Source organism: Zosterops lateralis (genome assembly GCF_965231275.1).
Source record: "Zosterops lateralis genome assembly, contig: HAP1_HAP1_SCAFFOLD_49, whole genome shotgun sequence".
In the NCBI taxonomy this organism is placed as follows: domain Eukaryota; kingdom Metazoa; phylum Chordata; class Aves; order Passeriformes; family Zosteropidae; genus Zosterops; species Zosterops lateralis.
In genome coordinates, this window is record NW_028154614.1 from 123991 (window position 1) to 134256 (window position 10266).

Here is a 10266-nt window from a genome sequence, read left to right on the forward strand (position 1 = left end):
ACACAGTATTTTAAAAAGAACTCTTGATAATTATGGGAATCCAATACTAGCATATAGACATGTCAGTATTAATCAGAGAAGAGCTTTAATACGTGTGTAATCTAGTTGACCAAGGCATTTTCAAGATGTATGTCAGCTTTGAGGATACTGCTCTTTATATTTTGTGTTTCCATTTGTATACAGAAAGTGACAAGCTGCCATTAGCATGAGTGACAATTTGAAAAATGTTAGTTTATTTCCTCCTTTTAACTGTAACAGAAATTGAGTTACTGCTTAGCAGCAAAGATGGGTGTAAAGCAGCAAAATGTGTGTTAAAGTGTTTAGTAACTATTATCTCTGATAAAAGTCTGAGGTCCATAAAGACAGTATGCAAAATGTTAGTACTTCCCCGTAATCTTTAGTGTGAGAACTCAGTGGTTTTTGCTACATTATATTCTGCTTATTCTGATTTTGTCAGAACGGCTCCACTGCTGACCAGCCCCAAACCCCCAACAACTACTGAGCATCAAAATCTGCCTTTGAGCAGTGAGAGAAATACAACTCCTCTGACCTCCCCCATGTGCTGTAATGCCTGACTTATGAATATCCCTCCAGCAACCACTTCCACCCATACACGTTCTGCATGAGCGTTTACTGCCTTCCATGAAGTTCAGAAATTGGGGCCTTAGAGTTGAATTTCTTGTTACAGCAGGAGCTGATTTGTATTTTATGGAATCCTACGTACTTTAAGCACTGTAAAACAAGGGTAGATGGTTTACCTTCATGTAACAAATAATCAGTTCTGAAGTTAATGTGCAAAACTCATGCAACTTGAAGGTAATGAAGCACCGGTGTGCTTATCAAAAATCTTGTCAAAAAGCTGTTACAAACAGTTTTTTGAGACCTCCAATATTAAGATTACTTGACGCTACTGCTAAACCAAGCTATTTTAAACTGAAGAAATACATGGGGTGGGGAAAGAAAGAATCTTATAAATAGCTGGTTTATTTTTAGCTCAAAACACATCACTGCTGCAAATGCCACTGGAAGGCTGCAGCAGGCCCCAGTTCACCATAGTTTCACTGTTGACAAATTCTGATACACATAGTCTGATGTCCTCCCATCACGTTTAGAATTACAAAACTGCAGTTTAACTTCAGAATTTAATTCCGATGTTTCAGTAATGCATCAGTACTGAAAATTATGGGGAAGGAGAGAACTGACGTCAGACACTGCTGCAACAGTTAAGCTTAGATTATTACCTATCGAGTAATGGACTCAGACACTGTTCACATTAGAGCACCTCGGAAAACACTATTTTTGGGTAGTAAGCAAGTTGTAAGTACATCTTTAAAAACGTACTTCTAATATAAACACATTTTGTAAGTATTTCACATAAATTAAACAACTGCAGAATGCATTAACTGCACAGACAGAATGGAAGTTCAAGCAACACTTCAATAACTGCAAGACTACTTCAAAATTCAAGTTACATTTCCATACTCAGTATTACTTTGCAAATATTATTTATGATAGCACAGTTTTTTTAATAACATGAGAATACATGGCAGAAATCATGTGATATTTTTAAGTGAATCTGGCATTACCCCTCAGTACACATCTGGTAAACCACCTAAGTTTGGGGTAAATCAATGTATCAACAAGAAAGCAGAGAAAAGTCTGCCACTTCAGCCATCCTAGGAGAATCTATTTTCAACAAAAAGTTGACATTCGTGTTGAAGTACTTCAGACTGTGGTTATATTCTCAGCAGTCTTCAAGGTCTTGAGACAGGACAAAAACCTCCTCAAGAGACTACTGTAGGCAGTAGAGGTGTTGCCAAGATCATGTTCTTTTACATATATTCTACTGATCCCAATTCGAGAAGGTACTTCAGTATGCACGTACACTGAAAGCTTATAGATTCAGTGCCAGTACTGCAGCTAACAGGATGATGGCCTAATACTGCTGACTGTAACAGCCTTTCCTTAAAAATACAGTGTAAGAAATGTTAGCATAAACTGCTGCAAAAAAAGAAACCCTTGAAGGCATGCAATTACTTCATACAAATATGTGTAAACACGGAGGAGACCTGTCCCTGCAGCAGTTTCTTTCAGTGCGTGGCTCCACAGGGGTTGACAGAGGTCTGGCAGCCCATGTTGTGCCCTGTCACCTGAACCTTGAACAGCGTCCCGTCCGCACACATGCACAGCTTGAAGCGCAGCCAGTTGCCGTTATTGAACTGTTCCCCGTGAGAAGAACTTGGCAGTCGTGACGGGCTGACCATCACAGTTCCGTTCAGGATGATGCTGTTTTCCTAGTAAGGAGACAGGAAAAAAAAAAAAGAAGTTGTAGAATTACAACTTCTAATGTAAATAAGGCATATTGTTTTTGAGAAGGACAAGCTGGTTTAATGGATAAATAACACGTCTAGGATGGCTGTAGAATCAACAGTAAAAAAAAGGTATGTATGCAAATGTATAATTTTTTAATAACAATTACAGCAATGCCTGTGGATTTCTTGACTATATACAGCAATGTACTTTGCTATTTCAGTGGTGTATTGATATTGAGAAAGACAGCAGTAGGGTGACTTTCCACTTTACATTCTTATTAGCAAATGCAGTAAATATAAAATATGGACATGAAACAGGAAACAGTGTTTGAATTCATGCATGAAATTCATTCACATTTGAAAGTGCATATACCTTTATTTTTATCCTTTTTTTCCATCGTTCTATATATACTACCATCTTAATCTCCAAAAATCTTAAAGAAATGCCAGTGAATCTTAGAGCAGCAGCACAGAATGCTCCAAACTATATGCTCTGCTCTTCTGGCAAACATTGCCATCCCTGGTTAAGCTTTCAGAGGAGATTAACTTCCTTTGGTATTCATGCCAGTACAGAGGCCAATATATTAGCTTTAACTGCATTGTAGGTTTTTGGTGTCTTAATAGCGGTAAATCAATATTACCTGGAACTATTCAACCACTACTTAACTGCAAAGTAATAAACCATCTATTTAAATCCAAATGACTTCTGTGCATGAGTAATTTTATAAAATTTGAAATGACATAAAGCTACATCAGTTTACTATCAGCCTAGATTTGAAACTAAGCTGTTAGAAGAATTGCTTTAATTTGAAATACTTACTGCTTTAAGTTCCATGTTTCCACCCATTCGAAACTCAATTGTCTTGCCTGTGATGAAAACACCTTCATTTCCCCAGACAATGGCACGACCATCAACCTTTATGTTTAGATCGCTGGTTGCATTGCTGGTAATCTAAGAACATAACCAAAAAAGCTGTATTACACCTTAATGAAAATGTGCTACTTGCATTTGTCTGAGTAACTTTAATTACCTTAAGAGTAGTGCTGTGCAATGTAATAAAAACCTTGAATGTACTTTTTGCCCTTCTGCCATTAGCTTCTGCATATTTGTTATTTCCCACGTTCAGTTTCAAAACAAGATCAGTGAATTTTGGAAGGTATGTGAAATTAATTTTTCTTGTATAAAAAAAACCAAATTTATATGACAATTTTATGAGATACACAGCTAACACTTGTACCAAATACAGGCTTCCTGTTAAGACAGATGATGTAAATTTACCCCTCATTTTCACTTAACCTGTTCCTCCTGTGTATTCATAGTTGTGAGTGGTTTTTCTGCAACACGATTGCTCAGTGTTTCCAAAGGCACACTCAACCCTCTATAAAACCACTAACCCAACTCTGCTTTTACACAAACAAACAATGGGCTGTATTCTTATTACTTACAAAAGATAAGAGACATACCCTCTCTGTAGAGGCCTTTTGTACATTCAATATTTTAGCTCCATTTGGCAGATGAAATTCATGGGTTTGTTCGTGGGTCAACAAATTCCATGCCAATATCGCTGGTAATAGAAGTTTTGTCTTTTTCCACGCTAAGCTTGGTTGTTCCTTGCTGAAATACAATCTTCAGAAACAAAGTCATGAACTTAATGATGTTTCAAATTAGCAATGTGAGTGTAATTCTCTAGTGTTGCTCACAGACTTTCAATTCATGTTATAACTTACAGGCTGATTATTCCCAGTGATCACCAAGTCTTCATTCCGTCTCCCTCCTACAGTGCTTTTATATAAGGGATGTATAACACCCATGTCAGACACTTGCTTAAACCGCAGTAAGCCACTCTCATGGAATTCCATACTGTCACAACCATTGGGACCAATTCTTACCACTGCCCAGATAACCAGGGTAATCTGAAAGAGAAACACATTTTCAATCATCATGTTGATTGTTCGGATCTTCCTACCACAATTATTGTATTAATTAGATGTTTTATTTGAACAATTATTAATATCAATGTTTAAGTGAGGTTTAAGTATGAGTTTACTGTAGTCTGTTCCTATTGAAAACATCATAACACATTTAATTATGAAAAGCATTTAAAATTATTTTTAGACTTATTAGAAACAGTAGCTAAAATTATTTCTATATATATAAAATGTTAAATTGCATCCACAGTTACATCTTTCTTTTGTTTAAGGGTAACCACTGACTAAACAGATTTCCTGAACAGTTCAGCTTGGTATATACTTAACGTTGAACTGCAAGAATGCATCCTCAGAGATGGATGTGCAATTACAAAAAAATAATTTATTATTTCTCATTGACCAAGCAATAAAAATGTGGTTATTAGAACAATGAAGTTTTAAAGTGCAGTACCTAGTTAATTCTAAATGTTCACATACAGCTCTGTAATGTAAAATATAACCATATTTTATATGCCATATATCCTGAATTCATATGTACTAGTAACACTTCTCATGGGGTGACCATGAGAACCGAAATAACCGTGCCTGAATTGACACCATTCTTCCATCTAATCTTGCTCAGACTACAAAAGAACTAAAAAGAAAGGAGAAAAGTGGGAATCTCCTTCAGTACATTATAAGTCCTTGGCCATCCTGGAAGTTTTATTTTTTTAGTGAACTGTCAGAATGAAACACGACCTAATGTTACTTACGCTATAGCTATTATACTCACAATCAGATTGATGACGGCCAAAATAAAAAGAACAACAATCACACATATGGCCAAGTTGCCTTTCCTGCCACGTAACCCTGTCTTATGGAGACGGTCTTCATCAATTGGAATGTATCCTGCTTTGAAGTTGCTGTTGTGCTCCTTATTAACGTTCCTGCGTTCCACAGCCTTCTCTCGCATAGACTTCTTCACCGGGCCGTTAGAGCTTTGCTGTAACACAGGGCATGGGTTAGCTTCAAAAGGCACGTAAATTAGCTACAATGACACACACATATGTATGCAAACAATGTAAACTGACTGGTGGAATATACTGGATATTATGTTGAGAATAATTTTTCCGTCTGCCACCCTGCTGTCAGAATACACACTTAGAACCACAGCAACCTCTGCTAACATAATGACTAAATTTAAAATCCAGATACTTTCAGACAATATACGACTTTAATATTTATCATGGCAGATGGGAATTATTAATTATATTGTTACAGTTAAAAACCTAAAACCAGCTACCAAGAAATTCATCAAGTTTTTACCTCTCAGAGATGATACAGGACATAATCCTGCACGTCATCTGCCAGTACACAGGATTTTAGTTCCCTCCGTGCTCATATGTGGTAGACTCTCAGTGACTATTCAAGAAGAGCATGGTGGATACAGTTTTTAAATTAGTTTGACAGTACAGGGTTTGCATTCAACTCCTGTTGCTTGCATGCAGCATCGAGAAAGATACTGTGAGGCTTCACACCTGGCATGGGGAACTTGGCCGGAGTGGCTTTCGTGTAATAATCTGAAGTTATGACATTGTAAGGGATTTCCTCTCAATGTAACAAATTAATAGAGGAAACTCTTGTACATATTCGTAGTGAAAATAAATCTTTAATGTATTTTTGTAGCTGTCCAAAACGGAACGGTTTGTTATTTAGGGATTCACATGTTCAAAGAAGAAGCTTGATCTTTTGGACGGAATTAAGTTTGTTCACTTGAATCCTAAAGCTACACTTAAGTGACTGCACTTGCACGTCTACGCTGAAGTAGCAACACCGTGTTTTCTTCTGCTGCTGAAGAGCTAAGAGATAGTACTGAGAAAGGTGCTTGACCTGACAAGTTTATGGAGATGTTCGGGCCCCGTGTGGCCCTGCAGAGCACACACGACCTGCGGGCCCCGGGGCACCCGCCGCCTCCCGCCCCGGCCAGAACCCTGCGCCTCAGTGCAGTGCCGGGCACGCACCATTGCCGTCTGTGGCACACCCACGCCTCGGGCAGCACGGCGCCGCTGCGGGCCGCCCCGCCCCGCCCCGCCCGGACAGCAGCCTCGGGCCGCCTCTCCCCTCCCCGGCCGAGCGGGTCCCGCCCGCTCACCGCGGGCCCGGTCCCCCCTGACCCCGGCGGGGACGGCGCCGCCGCCCTCCCGTGCCCGTGTCCCGCCGCGTACGGACCTGCTCGGGGCCGGCCGCCGCCATCTTGCCCCGCCGCCGCCGCCGCGCGGGGCCCGCGGGCGCCCCCTGGTGCCGCTCCGCGCGGCGGGTCCCCGCGCCCGCTGCCGTTACCCGGCAGCGTCACCTGGCGGCCGCGGGCCGTACCCGCTCCTCGCTGCCCCTCTCCGTTACCGTGGCACCGCCGCCGCCGCCGGCCGTACATCACCATCGCGGCCGTACGGGCCCGGGGCAGGGGCACCGGGCCGGCTGTACCATCGCTGGTAGACCCGCGCCGCCCGAGGAGCGCTCCCGGAGCGACATCGAGCCAACGCAACACCCCCAAGAGCGAGCTAACATCCTGCCATGGCCAGAGACTTAAAGAGTTTGGTGGGCGCGGGGAGCGCCCGGGAGCTGCAGGAGAAGCTGGAGAACTGGCATCAGGAGTACGAGGTGGGTGCTGGCGCTCCCGGGCCGGGGCGGCCGCCGCCGGGCGTTGCAGTGGCCGGTTTGGGCCCCGTCCCGCGCCCCTGCGGTTGTTGCCCCTCACACACCTCTGAGTGCCAGCCCCGGCTTTTTGCCTCTTTGCCCATGGCGAGGCTCCCTGAAAACAAGGGCCGGAGGTTGAAAGTGAGGTTTGAGGCACACTGGCTCTAAACAGGAGAGAGCGTTGGAGTAAAAGAGCGGCAGGTGAAAAGGACCCGGGGCGGGCTTGTGCTCAGGAGAAACCGGCCGTGGGCCAGAAACGGGCAGGAGAACGGGGGGGAAAGAGGTGCTGAGGCGGAGAACGGGCTATCCAGCACCCCAGCCCTTCTGGGAGGGGAAAGAGGCTGCTGCAAGGCCACACGGCCCCGAGGGGTCAGAACGGGACTGAGGGAAGAGTTTCGGCTGCAGAGGGAATGTAGTGGAATCCAGGGAGTGACAGGAAACTGAGGAGGTGAAACAGTGGAAGAAATAGAGAAGGTGTGAAATTAGGGAAAGATGAGGCAGAGGAACATGAAACTTGTCAGGTGTGACTTTGCTCAGTGGAAAATCGTGACAGAGTTTTCACTCCTGCATCCCCAGGTTTCTGTACCTTCAGGATGTAGATGGGGCTTGTGCTCAGGTCAGGAGCCTGTAACCACCTGCTGTGTGCTGTGCTTGGTGAGGAAAGAGATGCAGCGTTTCCAGGGAAAATCAGCTATTTTCTTTTACTTTATGGTTGGATAGGAGTTACAGTTACATAGCCAGTGTAACTCTCTGCAGGATTCATGACAAAGGACAATTTTAGGGAGTTTGAGAGTAGCTGGTAAAGCTACCACAGAGGAGGAACAGTGCCGTGCATTTCAAAATCTTGCAAATGGATGGTGAGGTAGACCTTAGGAGGGCTGAGCAGCAGTGGGGGCTGACCCCTCCATCATGAGTTGGTTGGGAATAGTCTTTCAGGTCTTGGAAAATGAAGATGAACAGTTTCAGGCTGCTGTTGCAGGAAAAGAGGAGCTGGCAGATGGAAACACTGTGTTATGTTGCTGTAATGAGCTGGAAAAATGCACTTTTGTAGCTGTGTTCTTGTGAAGGTGAGCAGGTTGACAGTGCTCCCCAAGGCCCGAGGAAAGCATATTGCAGCGATCAAAACACAAGCTGATGGGCACATGGGTGGGATTTTCAGCTCTTTTGGAAGCTTGTAAAAACCATACGGAGTCATTAAAACCTGAAGACCTAGAGAGTGATCTATGTGGAAGGTGATACACAGGTTACAGATAAAGATTAAGGAAGGAAGTAAAAAAGTGTGTATTCTTCTGGCAGGTGTAGTTTAAATTGCAAAATTTTCAAAACTGCATTTGCTGAACGTGATGTAGTTTTGTTGTTTCCTAGGCATAGTTCTGGGTTTTGCTCCTTCAGTAGTATATGTTTCAGTTTGTAACTCTTAAAAATCAGGTGAAATTGCGTGGAGACTTCATGTGACTGCTGACAAAGCAAGATAAGAGCCTTTTCCTTGTATGTATTATTTCAGCTAATATGGAAAACCAGATTTTGTTTTTTTTCTTTTAATCCGACAATCTGCTAGATTATTATTTTAATAACTGTTGAAAGATTTTAACCCAGATTCATAATTTCTATGATTCTTCTTTTAGAGATACTTGTGGTTGCAGCATCTTTATAATTGAAAAGGAGTATGTTTTCTCAAGTAGTGAATTATCTGAGTGATAGAAGTCCTGATGCATTGTTCATTTGCCTATTAAAAATGGGAACCTTAAAAAATGAGTATTCTAATGCATTCAGTAAGGAAAGGTTGGAAAGATGTAATTACAGGGGGGAAAACGTCGTGATTGTAGCTTTAAGTAAGAAAGCCCACACAGATGTAGTAATGCATGTTGGGGTTTGTAAAGTTTTATGTACATTTGTCTGTGTTTTATGTACATTTCAGTTTAGTGTACCCCAGTTTTATGTACCCAAAATGGCTTCCCTGGGCCCTGTTCCCCTGACTCCATCTTGTTGTTTACCACTTAAGTTATATAACCCTCTGCGTACCCTCCCTGGAGACAGTCCCTGATTGGCCCGTCCTTCCCGCCACAGGCCCTGTCCATCACCCTCACCCCCCATGCCAATCTCCCTGAGGCCTGGGCCTAGGGATTGGCTGGGTCCCTTCCCGCCTTTTCCCTGGTCACTCCTGGTTGGATCACCCCTCACCCTTGCCACTCCCTGGTTCCTGCTCATTGGTTGTTCTGCGCTTTCCCCACACCCACTCTGTGTTGTATTTAAGCCGGTGCATTTGTTTGCTCGGGGCTCTCCCTGGAGTGCCCGGGCAGGAATAAACTTCTCTGACCCCAAGCTCCCGGAGAGTCCTTCTCTCATTTATCACCGGCTTCGTGGCTGCAGCTCAGGTCGTTGGCCTAGGTGGAGGACCACAAATATCAGGTGTACTGCTACGTGCGCTCCGGGCTAGCCACACAGGGCAAGCGCACGGCGGCAGGGGTGGCGCCCAACGTGGGGCCCCTCAGTGTCAGCGCCTGATTCCTGCAGCGGCGCAGGAAGCGACAAGCGAACCATCGGGTTCGTTGCGGATTACAGTTCCAGGCTGTTTCGCAGTCTGCGCACCTTTCGTAGAGCAGCAGCTTAGGCTGAGCGCTCCGAAAGGGTGAAGAAGGCAGCTCCCTGCACCCGGGAGTCTTCTTCGAGGCCGGTCTACCCTCAAGCCTTTTTCCGAAGACCCTTGGACGGGTAAGTATCCCCAAAAGCCCTTCGCTCCCAGGGGGGAGGAGGTTTCGGGAGGAAGCTTACCCGTGGGAAGGAAAGGGGATACCGCCACCCGGGGGGAGGTGGTCCTTTCCGCAATAGGGGGAGGGAGTCTCGGGGTGACACCCGAGATTCCTAGGCTGCGCAGCCCCCGGGGGAGTGGGGAGGGAGCCTGCCGCGTTTTGGGTCCTTTCTCTCGCTTTTCTCGGGTTTTGGTTTCCAAGGGCTCTTCGCTTTTCAGTTAAGTTTTGTGATTTTCGTTGTTTGTGTTGTGGCCTTGGTGGCTTTGGTCTTTCGTTGATCCCGCCCCGGTTCCGAGGTTCGTGGCCTTGCCGGTTTTTAGTGCGGACGGTGTTGGTTTTTGAGTTGTCTTGTGTTTTGAGGCTTGTTGGTTGTGGTGTGGGCGCAATTGATATCGGATAGCCATGGGTGCACGGCTGAGCGCGCCACAGAGAGAAGTGCGTTGTAAAGTTAAGAGTTTGTTGGTTGCTACAAATTTCAGGTTTTCTAAGGGAGATTTAAATAAGTTTGTAAGATTTCTCTTCCTGCATTTCCCTAAGACAGTTGCCCGATCCGTGGACACTGCCGTGTTTTGGGCTGCAGTGTTCGTCAAATTTGCTAATCT

At 44.4% G+C, this 10266-nt stretch overlaps 1 pseudogene across 1 annotated transcript; it reads right to left on the reverse strand.

The window, feature by feature from the left end:
- Nucleotides 1-1939: 1939 nt before the first annotated feature.
- LOC310923369 (beta-sarcoglycan-like) lies at nt 1940-6492 on the reverse strand (annotated as a pseudogene). Its single transcript has 6 exons — nt 6450-6492; nt 5014-5223; nt 4041-4226; nt 3777-3939; nt 3133-3264; nt 1940-2294 (listed from the first exon to the last, which is right to left on the reverse strand). The product of its transcript is annotated as a beta-sarcoglycan-like (transcript).
- Nucleotides 6493-10266: the final 3774 nt, after the last annotated feature.